This window comes from Salmo salar, chromosome ssa06, assembly GCF_905237065.1.
Source record: "Salmo salar chromosome ssa06, Ssal_v3.1, whole genome shotgun sequence".
Lineage (NCBI taxonomy): Eukaryota > Metazoa > Chordata > Actinopteri > Salmoniformes > Salmonidae > Salmo > Salmo salar.
In genome coordinates this window covers 83,491,153-83,505,863 of record NC_059447.1, presented here as the reverse complement: position 1 = coordinate 83,505,863, position 14,711 = coordinate 83,491,153, and positions in this window count along the sequence as shown.

Sequence of the window (14,711 nt, the reverse complement as noted above, 5' to 3'; positions counted from 1 at the left end):
CTGGCTGACTGACTGACTAGCTGGCTGGCTGGGTAACTGACTGACTGACTGACTAGCTGACTGGCTGGCTGGCTGGCTAGCTGAATGTCTGACTGTCTAAGTAGCTGACTGGTTGACTGACTGACTTGCTGTCTGACTGTCTGACTGGCTGGCTGGCTGACTGACTAGCTGGCTGGGTAACTGACTGACTGCCTGACTGTCTGGCTAGCTGACTGACTGGTTGGCTGACTGGCAGACTGGCTGGCTGGCTGGCTGACTGACTAGCTGGCTGGCTGGGTAACTGACTGACTGACTAGCTGACTGGCTGGCTAGTTGAATGTCTGCCTGTAACTAGCTGACTGGTTGACTGACTGACTGACTGTCTGGCTAGCTGACTGACTGGTTGGCTGACTGGCAGACTGGCTGGCTGGCTGGCTGACTGACTAGCTGGCTGGCTGGGTAACTGACTGACTGACTAGCTGACTGGCTGGCTAGTTGAATGTCTGCCTGTAACTAGCTGACTGGTTGACTGACTGACTTGCTGGCTGGCTGACTGACTAGCTGGCTGTCTGGCTAGCTCACGGACTGACTGGCTGACTGACTAGCTGTCTGACTGACTGGTTGGCTGGCTGGCTGACTGATTGGCTGACTGATTGGTTGGCTGAAGGACTTTCTCAAAATAGGAAACACATGAAATATTAATCTAAAGAAGGAAACCAACATTTAGCACATATTTTATATTTTGACATGAAACTGAATCATAACAGAGATATCATAATCAAAACCAGGACTAAGCTCCGACGTATATTTGGGTATCCCCTTTACATTAAGCTGCTTTTGTTCACGGTACTGCAACTACTGTGTGTGTGAGAGAGAGAGAGAGACAGAGAGAGAGAGAGAGAGAGACAGACAGACAGACAGACAGACAGACAGACAGACAGACAGACAGACAGACAGACAGACAGACAGACAGACAGACAGACAGACAGACAGACAGACAGACAGACAGACAGACAGACAGACAGGAAAGGGGGAGACAGACAGAGAGAGAAAGGAGGCAAGAAACAGAGAGAAAAGAGGGGGAGAAACTAAGGTAGAGAGAGACCGAGTTAGAGAGAGAGAGAGAGAAAGAAAGAGAGAGAGAGCGAGAGAGGGAGAGGAGGAATAAGCAGAGAGGATTTGGGTCTTATAAACACTGTCTTAAAAAATTAACAGTAAACATTACACTCTCTCTTTCTCACTCTATCTCACTGTGGAAGTCCTCCTCCCCTCCTTCTCTTCCTCCTCCTCCATCTCCTCCTCCTCCTCTTCATCGCCATAAGGATCTGCATGGTGATAGAGAGGCAGAGGGAGGGAGGCTGAGCGTGTGATGTGATGTGATAGCAGCAGCTATGTCTAACTGGTGCAGTATGCCAGGTAGACAACTAAATAATTTGGAGAGATAATGGAGAGATAATGTCCTCACACACTGTACACTCTATGTGCTCTATTTTAACAAACGTAATGGTACATCTAAGTGCTATAGGTTCAGCGGGTGAGTCAGAAATATTTTAGTTATTTTCACTATCACAATTATCGGTGCACTTGCTGGCGTTGGTGCGAAAGGGCTCAGTTTTGATGAATAAACAAATTGTGGATGTGTCGAGGCTTAGCCCCTCGCTGGCCAATTAAAACGTGCTCCATGGCGAAATATGTGGTTGCTTCAAGTTGTGTATTCACGGTCTTTTATGTATTGCCTTGGAATCAATTCCAATGTCAATGTTAGTCCCTTATAGTTTGTTGAATGGCATACAGAAACAAAATAACAAAATGTAGACCTATCTTTGCTAAATACAGTCTTGAACTCATTTGCAGTACACTAAGTCAATGCCGGGGTTCAATAGCATTCACACTAATATTTTAATTTAACTAGGCAAGTCAGTTAAAAATAAATTATTATTTACTATGACAGCCTATACCAGCCAAACGACACTGTTCCAATTGTGCACCACCCTATGGGACTCCTAATCACAGCCTGGATTTGAACCAGGGTGTCTGTAGTGACACCTCTAGCACCAAGATGCAGTGCATTAGACCACTGTGCCACTGGGGAGACAGTGATATAGAAGCTGGTGATATAGAGGCTTACTGTAAATTACATTATGGCTGGGCATGGACAAGCCAAACACTGTCAATAAGCAAGATTATATTCATTACTGATGAGGCCTAAGAAGATAACAAATAATTAAATTCTGAACAAAATGAAAAAATAACTTGTTTTAAATAGGCTATGTCACACTTACAGGCGCCATCATTTCTCCCGTGGGCATTTAATATTAAAACAATACAGACTGTGGAGGGTTTTACAGCAAAATCCAACTTTTCACAGTAGCTGGACAAAGATCCAATACAAAGAGAACGGGCGAATGTCCGCTCGCCATTATCCTGCTCCCAAATAGTACTATGTTTTATATTGGAACCATCAGTAATGATATCATAAAATCACCAGGACAAAAAAGACACACATTGGTGTTGAACCAGCCTTCATTACAGTAGGCCTAAGGGAGGGCTTGGGTTTAGAACATAGGAAACAGAAAACCTGTTACAGGTTACAGATAACTTCTGAATACGAGGTTCAACAGTATTCACCAAGGTTCTCATGATGGGCGTGGACACAGCCTACATGATGGAGCGGATTTTACACATGTCCAAAATGGGACCTGCATGGCTAAAATAACGTGGGCTTGCCTACAATGTATATAAAAAAAAGGGAATGTCAACTCACTGTTTTACTCCTCTCAAACTTTATATTTTGCTTAATCAATATTTAAGATTTGGTGATTAAGATTTATTTCCAAGCGGTCTCAGGAGCCAAACCCTTTATCAACAGACTACTTAGCGATTCCATTGGGCAGGACAAAAGAAGCCTACGTTGAGAGGATGGGAGGCTATGCTTGGTTTTTAACCAAGACAAACCCTTACATGTTTATGTTTCTCAATACGAAGGAAATAGGCACCAAAATCACATTAGGCTTCTCTTGTTCCATGCCCATATGGTCAATGTGCGTCACGACTGGACGGTTTATCCTCTGTCAAAATTCTTGCCATAACCAACTGAGTTACATGCTAAAACCAGCTTTTGGTTGGTCTTAAATATCCCTATCAGCACTGCCTGAAATTAGCACTTTGGATCATGTTTGTAAGGGCACAGCTCAAGTATTTCCATCCCTCCCAACCGAGTGAAAGCGAGCTGATATAAGACAGGTAAATTGCCGAACCTGACGAAATTGCAAATGAATGTGTGTTTGACTCTAGCTCCACTTTAACGCCAGAGAAAATAGAGGCCAACGGTATGTGTTATTTCTTAAGATGACACACACACACACACACACACACACTAAGACACACACGCAGGAGCACGCACACACATACGCACACACTCACAAACACACACACGTATGAGCACAAAGACACACACACACAGACAGGTCTGGGAGGTAGCCATCCATGATCCCTCAAACCTTAAATGGAGCTGCCACTCCATCCAGCCTACCCATGAGCCTCGGCCAGAGGGGGCAGGCCAGCAATCAAGCGTTTGACAGGAAACAGACGGCAGGCTAAGATGTCAACCAAACAACCAGCCATTTACCGATTATTTTACTCTGTTGTGTTCAACACACACACACACACACACACACACACACACACACACACACACACACACACACACACACACACACACACACACACACACACACACACACACACACACACGTCTGGACCGCTACTATTGAACCTGTAGCGGCCTCTTATTACAGCTTGACAGTAGGATGGATGAGTGGTGTCCGTGTTTAAATCACCTTCTATCTCCTAAGCTGCTGGTGACACATACACAACGTTGCTGGGAAATTGTCTGTTTCTCCCTGACCTCTCTCTCTCTCTTTCTCTCTCTCTCCCCCTCTCTGTCTCCTCTCTCTCTCTCGCCCCACGTCTCTCTGTCTATTTCTCCCTGACCTCGCTCTCTGTCTCCTCTCTCTCCCCCACCTCTCTCTCTCTGTCTATTTCTCCCTGACCTCTCTCTCTCTCCCCTTCTCTGTCTCCTCTCTCTCCCCCACCTCACTCTCTGTCTATTTCTCTCTGGTATCTCTCTCTCTCTCTGTCTCCTCTCTCTCTCCCCCACCTCCCCCTCTCTGTCTCCTCTCTCTCCCCCCCACCTCTCTCTGGTATCTTTCTCTCTCTTGCTCTCGCTCTCTCTGGTCACCCCTCTCGCACTCTCTCCCCACCTCTCTCTCTCTCCCCACCCCCTCTCTCTTCCCCCAACCTCTCTCTCTCTCTCTCTGGTCACCCCTCACGCACCCGTCTCTCCCTCTATCTCCCCACCCTCTCTCTCTTCCCCCAAACTCTCTTTCTCTCTCTCTCCCACTCTCTTACCTTCCAAAACCAGAGTAAACTGCTGGGTACTGATCGATAGCAATACAGGACTGCGGTAGCTGTTTATTTTGGAAAGTGTGTGACGCCCAGCGGGTGACAGAGTTCACTTCTCTCACACACACACACACACACACACACACACACACACACACACACACACACACACACACACACACACACACACACACACACACACACACACACACACACACACACACACACACACACACACTGCTTTAAATCTGTGGGCCAGAGCTGTGGCCACACACATGCACATGGACACACACCCACACACCCACACAAACACACTCCATCTCTGTTTTATGCCTGACTGTGTGAGTGGCCATGGCCAGACAGAGAAACACAACAGGGTCTCTGGTCCACTGAGCAGGACTAACAGACCTCCAGGCAGGTAAAGAGATTAAGGATTAGATAAGGGTATTTGGGACAGCAGCATACCACCCTGCATCCCACTGCTAGCTTGCCTCTGAAGCTAACTGGGTTGATCCTGGTCAGTCCCTGGATGGGAGACCAGATGCTGCTTGAAGTGGTGTTGGAGAACCAGTAGGAGGCACTCTTTCCTCTGGTCTAAAATAATATCCCAATATCCCAGGGCAGTGATTGGGGACATTGCCCTGTGTAGGGAGCTGTCTTTTGGATTGACACCCACTCTCTGTGGTCGCTAAAGATCTCATGGCATGTATCGTAAGAGTAGGGGTGTTAAACCTGGTGTCCTGGTTAAATTCCCCATCTGGGAATTACCATACCATCATGGCCACCTAATCATCCCCAGCTTTCAATTGGCTCATTCATCCCCCCTCCACTCCCCGGTAACTGTTCCCCAGGTCGTTGCTGTAAATGAGAATGTGTTCTTAGCCAACTTACCTGGTTAAATAAAACCAAAAAAAAATAGGTCAAGGAGAGTATGTGATGTTCATTATGTCTAGTGAATAATACCTGAATGAGTTGGGTGTGTTTGATCTAAGAGACAATATCACAAACATTTAATTTGTTTAAATACATGCTGTGCAATGGCACAATGATTAGAAAGGAGGATAATGGAGGGATCACGTTCAGAGTAAGAATTGAATCCCATCATTTGGATGTCGCCAGTAAACAGGATATATAGACTATGATTTAATCTTTGTCATTCAACAAAACATAATTATTTTTCAGATTTTCTCTCTCTTTTCCTTTATCCGTCTCGCTCTCTCTCTTCCCATCTCTTCTTCTCCTCTCTCTCTCTCTCTCTCTCTCTCTCTCTCTCTCTCTTCCTCTTCTTCTCCTCTCGCTCTCTCTCTCTCGCTCTCTCGCCCTCTCTCTCGCTCTCTCTCTCCCCATCTCTCACTGGGTGGGATGAGTCATTGTGGACAGAGGAAGGGAGGAGAGGGATGGAAGGGAGAAGAGGAGAGGAGAGAGAAAGAGGTAGTGGCTGTGTTTTATTCCTCCGGAGGTGTTTTTCCCTTCACACTCTATCCTGAGCACCGCGTCACAGACAGAGAACAAAGCAAGGCACAGTCCAGGCCCACATCCAGTCTGACATTGTCACGGATGTCGTATGAAAGAGACCAAGGCGCAGCGTGCATATCGTTCCACATCTTTATTTCTATGTGAAACTATGCAAGACAGACAATAAACTATAAACAAAAACAAACCGTCATGAAGAGGTGCTACATGCATAAACTCAAAATAATCTCCCACAAACACTAGTGGGAAAAACAACAACTTAAATATGATCCCCAATTAGAGACAACGATGACCAGCTGCCTCTAATTGGGAATCATACGAAAACCCCAACCTAGAAAAAAGAACCTAGAACAACATAGAAAGAAATAAACTAGACAAAACCCCCCCAGTCACGCCCTGACCTACTCTACCATAGAAAAATACGAGCTCTCTATGGTCAGGACGTGACAGTACCCCCCCCCCCCCCAAAGGTGCGGACTCTGGCCGCAAAACCTGAAACCAAAAGGGAGGGTTAGGGGGGGATGTCTAGTGTTGGTGGCGGCTTTGGTGCAGGACGAAGAACCTTCTCATCCCGCATCGGAGGCGGTTCTGGTGCAGGATGAAGAACCCTCTCATCCTGCGAACCCGCCAGCATCGCTGGAGGCTCTGGGCTGCGGACCGTCGCTGGAGGCTCCGTATTGTTATTATACACCAGTCTGACATAACCTAATGTAGTATTGTTATTATACACCAGTCTGACATAACCTAATGTAGTATTGTTATTATACACTAGTCTGACATAACCTAATGTAGTATTGTTATTATACACCAGTCTGACATAACCTAATGTAGTATTGTTATTATACACCAGTCTGACATAACCTAATGTAGTATTGTTATTATACACCAGTCTGACATAACCTAATGTAGTATTGTTATTATACACCAGTCTGACATAACCTAATGTAGTATTGTTATTATACACCAGTCTGACATAACCTAATGTAGTATTGTTATTATACACCAGTCTGACATAACCTAATGTAGTATTGTTATTATACACTAGTCTGACATAACCTAATGTAGTATTGTTATTATACACCAGTCTGACATAACCTAATGTAGTATTGTTATTATACACCAGTCTGACATAACCTAATGTAGCATTGTTATTATACACCAGTCTGACATAACCTAATGTAGCATTGTTATTATACACCAGTCTGACATAACCTAATGTAGTATTGTTATTATACACTAGTCTGACATAACCTAATGTAGTATTGTTATTATACACCAGTCTGACATAACCTAATGTAGCATTGTTATTATACACCAGTCTGACATAACCTAATGTAGTATTGTTATTATACACCAGTCTGACATAACCTAATGTAGCATTGTTATTATACACCAGTCTGACATAACCTAATGTAGCATTGTTATTATACACCAGTCTGACATAACCTAATGTAGTATTGTTATTATACACCAGTCTGACATAACCTAATGTAGTATTGTTATTATACACCAGTCTGACATAACCTAATGTAGTATTGTTATTATACACCAGTCTGACATAACCTAATGTAGTATTGTTATTATACACCAGTCTGACATAACCTAATGTAGTATTGTTATTATACACCAGTCTGACATAACCTAATGTAGTATTGTTATTATACACCAGTCTGACATAACCTAATGTAGTATTGTTATTATACACCAGTCTGACATAACCTAATGTAGTATTGTTATTATACACCAGTCTGACATAACCTAATGTAGCATTGTTATTATACACCAGTCTGACATAACCTAATGTAGTATTGTTATTATACACTAGTCTGACATAACCTAATGTAGTATTGTTATTATACACCAGTCTGACATAACCTAATGTAGTATTGTTATTATACACCAGTCTGACATAACCTAATGTAGTATTGTTATTATACACCAGTCTGACATAACCTAATGTAGTATTGTTATTATACACCAGTCTGACATAACCTAATGTAGCATTGTTATTATACACCAGTCTGACATAACCTAATGTAGTATTGTTATTATACACCAGTCTGACATAACCTAATGTAGTATTGTTATTATACACCAGTCTGACATAACCTAATGTAGCATTGTTATTATACACCAGTCTGACATAACCTAATGTAGTATTGTTATTATACACCAGTCTGACATAACCTAATGTAGTATTGTTATTATACACCAGTCTGACATAACCTAATGTAGCATTGTTATTATACACCAGTCTGACATAACCTAATGTAGTATTGTTATTATACACCAGTCTGACATAACCTAATGTAGCATTGTTATTATACACCAGTCTGACATAACCTAATGTAGTATTGTTATTATACACCAGTCTGACATAACCTAATGTAGCATTGTTATTATACACCAGTCTGACATAACCTAATGTAGTATTGTTATTATACACCAGTCTGACATAACCTAATGTAGCATTGTTATTATATACCAGTCTGACATAACCTAATGTAGTATTGTTATTATACACCAGTCTGACATAACCTAATGTAGTATTGTTATTATACACCAGTCTGACATAACCTAATGTAGCATTGTTATTATACACCAGTCTGACATAACCTAATGTAGCATTGTTATTATACACCAGTCTGACATAACCTAATGTAGCATTGTTATTATACACCAGTCTGACATAACCTAATGTAGCATTGTTATTATACACCAGTCTGACATAACCTAATGTAGCATTGTTATTATACACCAGTCTGACATAACCTAATGTAGCATTGTTATTATACACTAGTCTGACATAACCTAATGTAGCATTGTTATTATACACCAGTCTGACATAACCTAATGTAGTATTGTTATTATACACCAGTCTGACATAACCTAATGTAGTATTGTTATTATACACCAGTCTGACATAACCTAATGTAGCATTGTTATTATACACCAGTCTGACATAACCTAATGTAGCATTGTTATTATATACCAGTCTGACATAACCTAATGTAGTATTGTTATTATACACCAGTCTGACATAACCTAATGTAGTATTGTTATTATACACCAGTCTGACATAACCTAATGTAGTATTGTTATTATATACCAGTCTGACATAACCTAATGTAGCATTGTTATTATACACCAGTCTGACATAACCTAATGTAGTATTGTTATTATACACTAGTCTGACATAACCTAATGTAGTATTGTTATTATACACCAGTCTGACATAACCTAATGTAGTATTGTTATTATACACCAGTCTGACATAACCTAATGTAGTATTGTTATTATATACCAGTCTGACATAACCTAATGTAGTATTGTTATTATACACCAGTCTGACATAACCTAATGTAGTATTGTTATTATACACCAGTCTGACATAACCTAATGTAGTATTGTTATTATACACCAGTCTGACATAACCTAATGTAGTATTGTTATTATACACCAGTCTGACATAACCTAATGTAGCATTGTTATTATACACCAGTCTGACATAACCTAATGTAGTATTGTTATTATACACTAGTCTGACATAACCTAATGTAGTATTGTTATTATACACCAGTCTGACATAACCTAATGTAGCATTGTTATTATACACCAGTCTGACATAACCTAATGTAGCATTGTTATTATACACCAGTCTGACATAACCTAATGTAGTATTGTTATTATACACCAGTCTGACATAACCTAATGTAGTATTGTTATTATACACCAGTCTGACATAACCTAATGTAGCATTGTTATTATACACCAGTCTGACATAACCTAATGTAGTATTGTTATTATACACCAGTCTGACATAACCTAATGTAGTATTGTTATTATACACCAGTCTGACATAACCTAATGTAGTATTGTTATTATACACCAGTCTGACATAACCTAATGTAGTATTGTTATTATACACCAGTCTGACATAACCTAATGTAGTATTGTTATTATACACCAGTCTGACATAACCTAATGTAGTATTGTTATTATACACCAGTCTGACATAACCTAATGTAGTATTGTTATTATACACCAGTCTGACATAACCTAATGTAGTATTGTTATTATACACCAGTCTGACATAACCTAATGTAGTATTGTTATTATACACCAGTCTGACATAACCTAATGTAGCATTGTTATTATACACCAGTGAGACATAACCTAATGTAGTATTGTTATTATACACTAGTCTGACATAACCTAATGTAGTATTGTTATTATACACCAGTCTGACATAACCTAATGTAGTATTGTTATTATACACCAGTCTGACATAACCTAATGTAGTATTGTTATTATACACCAGTCTGACATAACCTAATGTAGTATTGTTATTATACACCAGTCTGACATAACCTAATGTAGTATTGTTATTATACACCAGTCTGACATAACCTAATGTAGCATTGTTATTATACACCAGTCTGACATAACCTAATGTAGCATTGTTATTATACACCAGTCTGACATAACCTAATGTAGTATTGTTATTATACACCAGTCTGACATAACCTAATGTAGCATTGTTATTATACACCAGTCTGACATAACCTAATGTAGCATTGTTATTATACACCAGTCTGACATAACCTAATGTAGCATTGTTATTATACACTAGCTTTTACTCTAGCCCAGTTTACATTTTAGCATAGTCGGGCAGTTACAGCACAAAGAAACCAATCGATTCCTTGTGGTAGTAAGATATGTATTATAAATCATCTTAGATGTTAAGTCCCCTATTTGGGGTACTTTGAGCGGTTCTGAACCGGTTCTGACTGACATTTTGGTGTACAAAACTCTCTGTGAACGTCACAGGGTCCCGTGTCTTATAGTGCTAGAAAGACCCATCTGTCTATGAGACACTCTCTCAGCGGAATCAGGTTTCAGACCCCACATTTGCATAGGGACGTGTCACATTTTCTGGCCTATGCAGACAAATAATCGATTTTCTCTTCCTCTGAGCGACAGTGCCCAGCCTGGGAGATGGCATATGAAAGTTGACGGTCTAGTGCAGGGTTATTCAACTCTGACTCTAAGAGGTCTGGAGCCTGCTGGTTTTCTGTTCTACCCGCTAATTCATTTTGGGGTGGCAGGTAGCCTAGTGGTTAGAGTGTTGGGCCAGTAACCGAAAGATTGCTGGATTGAATCACCAAGCTGACAAGGTAATAATCTGTTGTTCTGCACCTGAACAAGGCAGTTAGCCCACTGTAGGCTGTCATTGTAAATAAGAATTTGTTCTTAACTGACTTGCCTAGTTAAATAAAGGTCTAAATCAGTCCTTGATTAGAAGGGACAATGAAAAAACACAGTGGAAATGGCTTTGAGGTCCAGAGTTGAGTTTGATGTGTCTAGTGAATCCCAACTGTTGTGCTTTCATCTCGCTGTGCTATTCTCAGCCAGATTTAAACCACGCAACATGAAAAAAACACCACCACTTTGTCTGGGTCAGAGATGCTCTTAACTAAATAATAGCAGAGAATTGAAACAGCACTTTGTCTGGGTCAGAGATGGACAAAATCACTTAGTGCTTAAAGCTGAAGTTGTAACGAGTCTACAAACATTGAATGGCGTTTCTGCGCTGCTCAGAGGACGTTTAGGAGAAAATTATCTGTCGTCAGTTATATGAAATGTTGCCAATATTGTACTGTCACTAAGTATGTTAATATTTATTTTACAGTTCTAAGAAAGGTGAAATATGATAGTAAGTCGTTTATAGTTTGATTGTTACTACACTGTCACAGTAGTCCAGTAATATCAAGCCCTATTGCCCCACTTTTATTGAATAGTGTAAGGCTTGTCGTTAGGAATGGACCAAGGCGCAGCGGGTATGTGGATACTCATAGTTTTTTATTAATAAACTCAAGTAAAGCATCCACAGGAAAACCAACAATAAACACGACAGCAACAGTTTTGCAGGCACACAAAACGCAGTGCAAAAACAACTACCCACAACCCCAAAGAAAAACACACACTACTATATAGGACTCCCAATCAAAGGCAACTCAACACACCTGCCTTCAATTGGGAGTCCAATCACCAACACTTAACACACAAAACCCTGCCACATCCTGACCAAAACTAATCCAATTGCTCCCTCTGCTGGTCAGGACGTGACAAATAGGAACAAAAATAATGTATGAATTTTCACATTTTCATAATACTTATACTATGTACTTGAAGTAAGTAGACCTCAGCAATTTATATAAATGTTTTAACCAGAAAGGTGAGTTCCAGATCTTTCTAAAACTATGCAACATTACCAGTTATTGTTTTTGGCCATCTCATGAAAATGATTACGTTTGGGTATGTCTATTAAGGTGGTAATCAAAATGCTGTCCTATCATTCAAACCACAATATGATTCAATGATAATGCCCTTGAAGCCAGTGTTTGAAGGATATATTGGCACGGGCATTGTTAGGCCCGAGACAAAGTGGTGCCCATATAGCCTCCAAACACCGGCTTCGAGGGCATTAAAGGGTTACCAAGATATTCAAATAATGATTGACATGCTTTCAGTAAAAACGTATTTTTTTTAAATAAATGTACTCATACTATTTAATCCTTCCACAAGATACTGTCCCGAAAACAAATCTAGGGTTGCTACCCAAGCCGGCTGGTCGTACGGCTGGTCGTACGTTTTATTGGTTCGGTTGCCAGAGACGCGACCCAGTCGTTCAGTCTTTTTGTTCTGTATCTATGTTGCTCATTCTAAATGTTCCATTGCCATACTGTCTGGCAATGCTCTTATCCCTTGCTTGCTAGCTAGCCAACTACGGCTAACTTACAGTCACGTCAAACAGTGCAGACAGAATAACAACAGTAGCTGCATTTGTTTACGCTGTTTTCTAGTGACATTTATTTGGATACATCCATAACAATGAGCTAATGAGGAGTGATTTCGCCTGGCATAGAAAATGTGCTCTCTCGTTAGGACACTGTTGTTCAGAGGAGCTAGCCAACAACACAGCTAACACAATAACATCAACTGAATTGCAAACTAGTTGCACTTCGTTTAGTTTGACCTTTTGTCAATTGACATTTCTTTGTTTATATCCATACAAATGATGCCGGTTTATACAAATCTCCACTTTTGAAAACTAAATGTTAGTCTAAAAGAAATGTGAGATAATGTCTTGATGCTTTTTATAGTGGAGATCAAGTTTATAACTTCCCTGCCTGGGCTGATAAGACAGTGGATTGATCAGTCAGATGGAACAGAGTAAATAGGCATTTTAACGTCATAGATTTAGCCGGTGGTAACTTGTGGAATAGACACCAGCAGGAATGCACTTTTACCCAATCAGCATTCAGGATATGACCCACCTATTATATGAAATTGGATACACATTATGCTGGCATGCACACTAACCTGGGTGACTGACAACACAAATTATTTTGCAGATGGTTCCTTTATGCAGCTAGCTGGCCATTTCCTGTGACAGTCGCTTGTTCTAGGAAAAAAATCAGACAACACCGAACATATACTGAACAAAAATATAAACGCAACATGCAACAATTTCAATTTTTTTACTGAGTTACAGTTCATGTAAGGAAATCAGTCAATTGAAATTAATTCATTAGAATTAATTCATTTATTAATTCATGGATTTCATATGACTGGGAATAAAGATATGCATCTGTTTGTCACAGATACCTTGAAAAAAAGGTAGGGGCGTGGATCAGAAAACCAGTCAGTATCTGGTGTGACAATTTTTTTGTCACGCAGGGTGACACATCTCCTTTGCATAGAATTGATCAGTCTGTTGATTGTGGCCTGTGGAATGGTATCCCACTCCTCTTCAAAAGTGGCCATGTATTATCTGCAGCACAAGGTGCACCTGTGTAATGATCATGCTGTTTAATCAGCTTCTTGATAAGCCACACCTGTCAGGTGGATGGATCATCTTGGCAAAGGACAAATGCTCACTAACAGGGATGTAAACAAATTTGTGCACAAAATTTGAGATTTCTGGGATCTTTAATTTCAGCTCATGAAACACGGGACCAACACTCAGTGGTGTAAAGTATCTAAGTAAAAAATACTTTAAAGTACTACTTAAGTGGGGTTTTTTTGCGGTATCTGTACTTTACTATTCAATATTTTGGACAACTTTTAGTTTTACTTCACTACATTCCTAAAGAAAATGATGTACTTTGACTTTCGCTGACACCCAAAAGTTACATTTTGAATCGCTAGCAAGGCAGGAAAATTGTTAAATTCATGCACTTATCAAGAAAACATCCCTGGTCATCCCTATTGCTTCTGATCTGGCTGACTCACTAAACACAAATGCTTTGTTTATAAATTATATCTGAGTATTGGAGTGTGCCCCTGGCTATCCTAAATAAAACAAGAAAATTGTGCCGTCTGGTTTGCTTAACATAGGGAATTTGAAAGTATTTATACTTGTACTTTTAGTACTTAAGTATATTGTAGCAATTACATTTAGTTTTGATACCTAAGTATATTTAAAACCAAATACTTTTAGACTTTTACTCAAGTAGTATTTTACTGGGTGACTTTCACTTTTACTTAAGTTATTTCCTATTAAGGTATCACTTTACTTTTACTCAAGAATGACATTTGGGTACCTTTTCCACCACTGGCAACACTTTACATTTTGCGTTTATATTTTTGCTCAGTGTAGCTGTCACGGTAGTCATAGGGTTGAGACCAAAACGCAGCGGGTATATGTACACTCATCTTCTTTTATTGGGACAAAGAAGGGAAACCAAAACAAAACAAGTATACAAAAACACAACGACGATGAACAGTCCTGTAAGGCATAACGCTAAACACGGAAATAACCTCCCACAAAGTGACAGGTGAAAACAGGC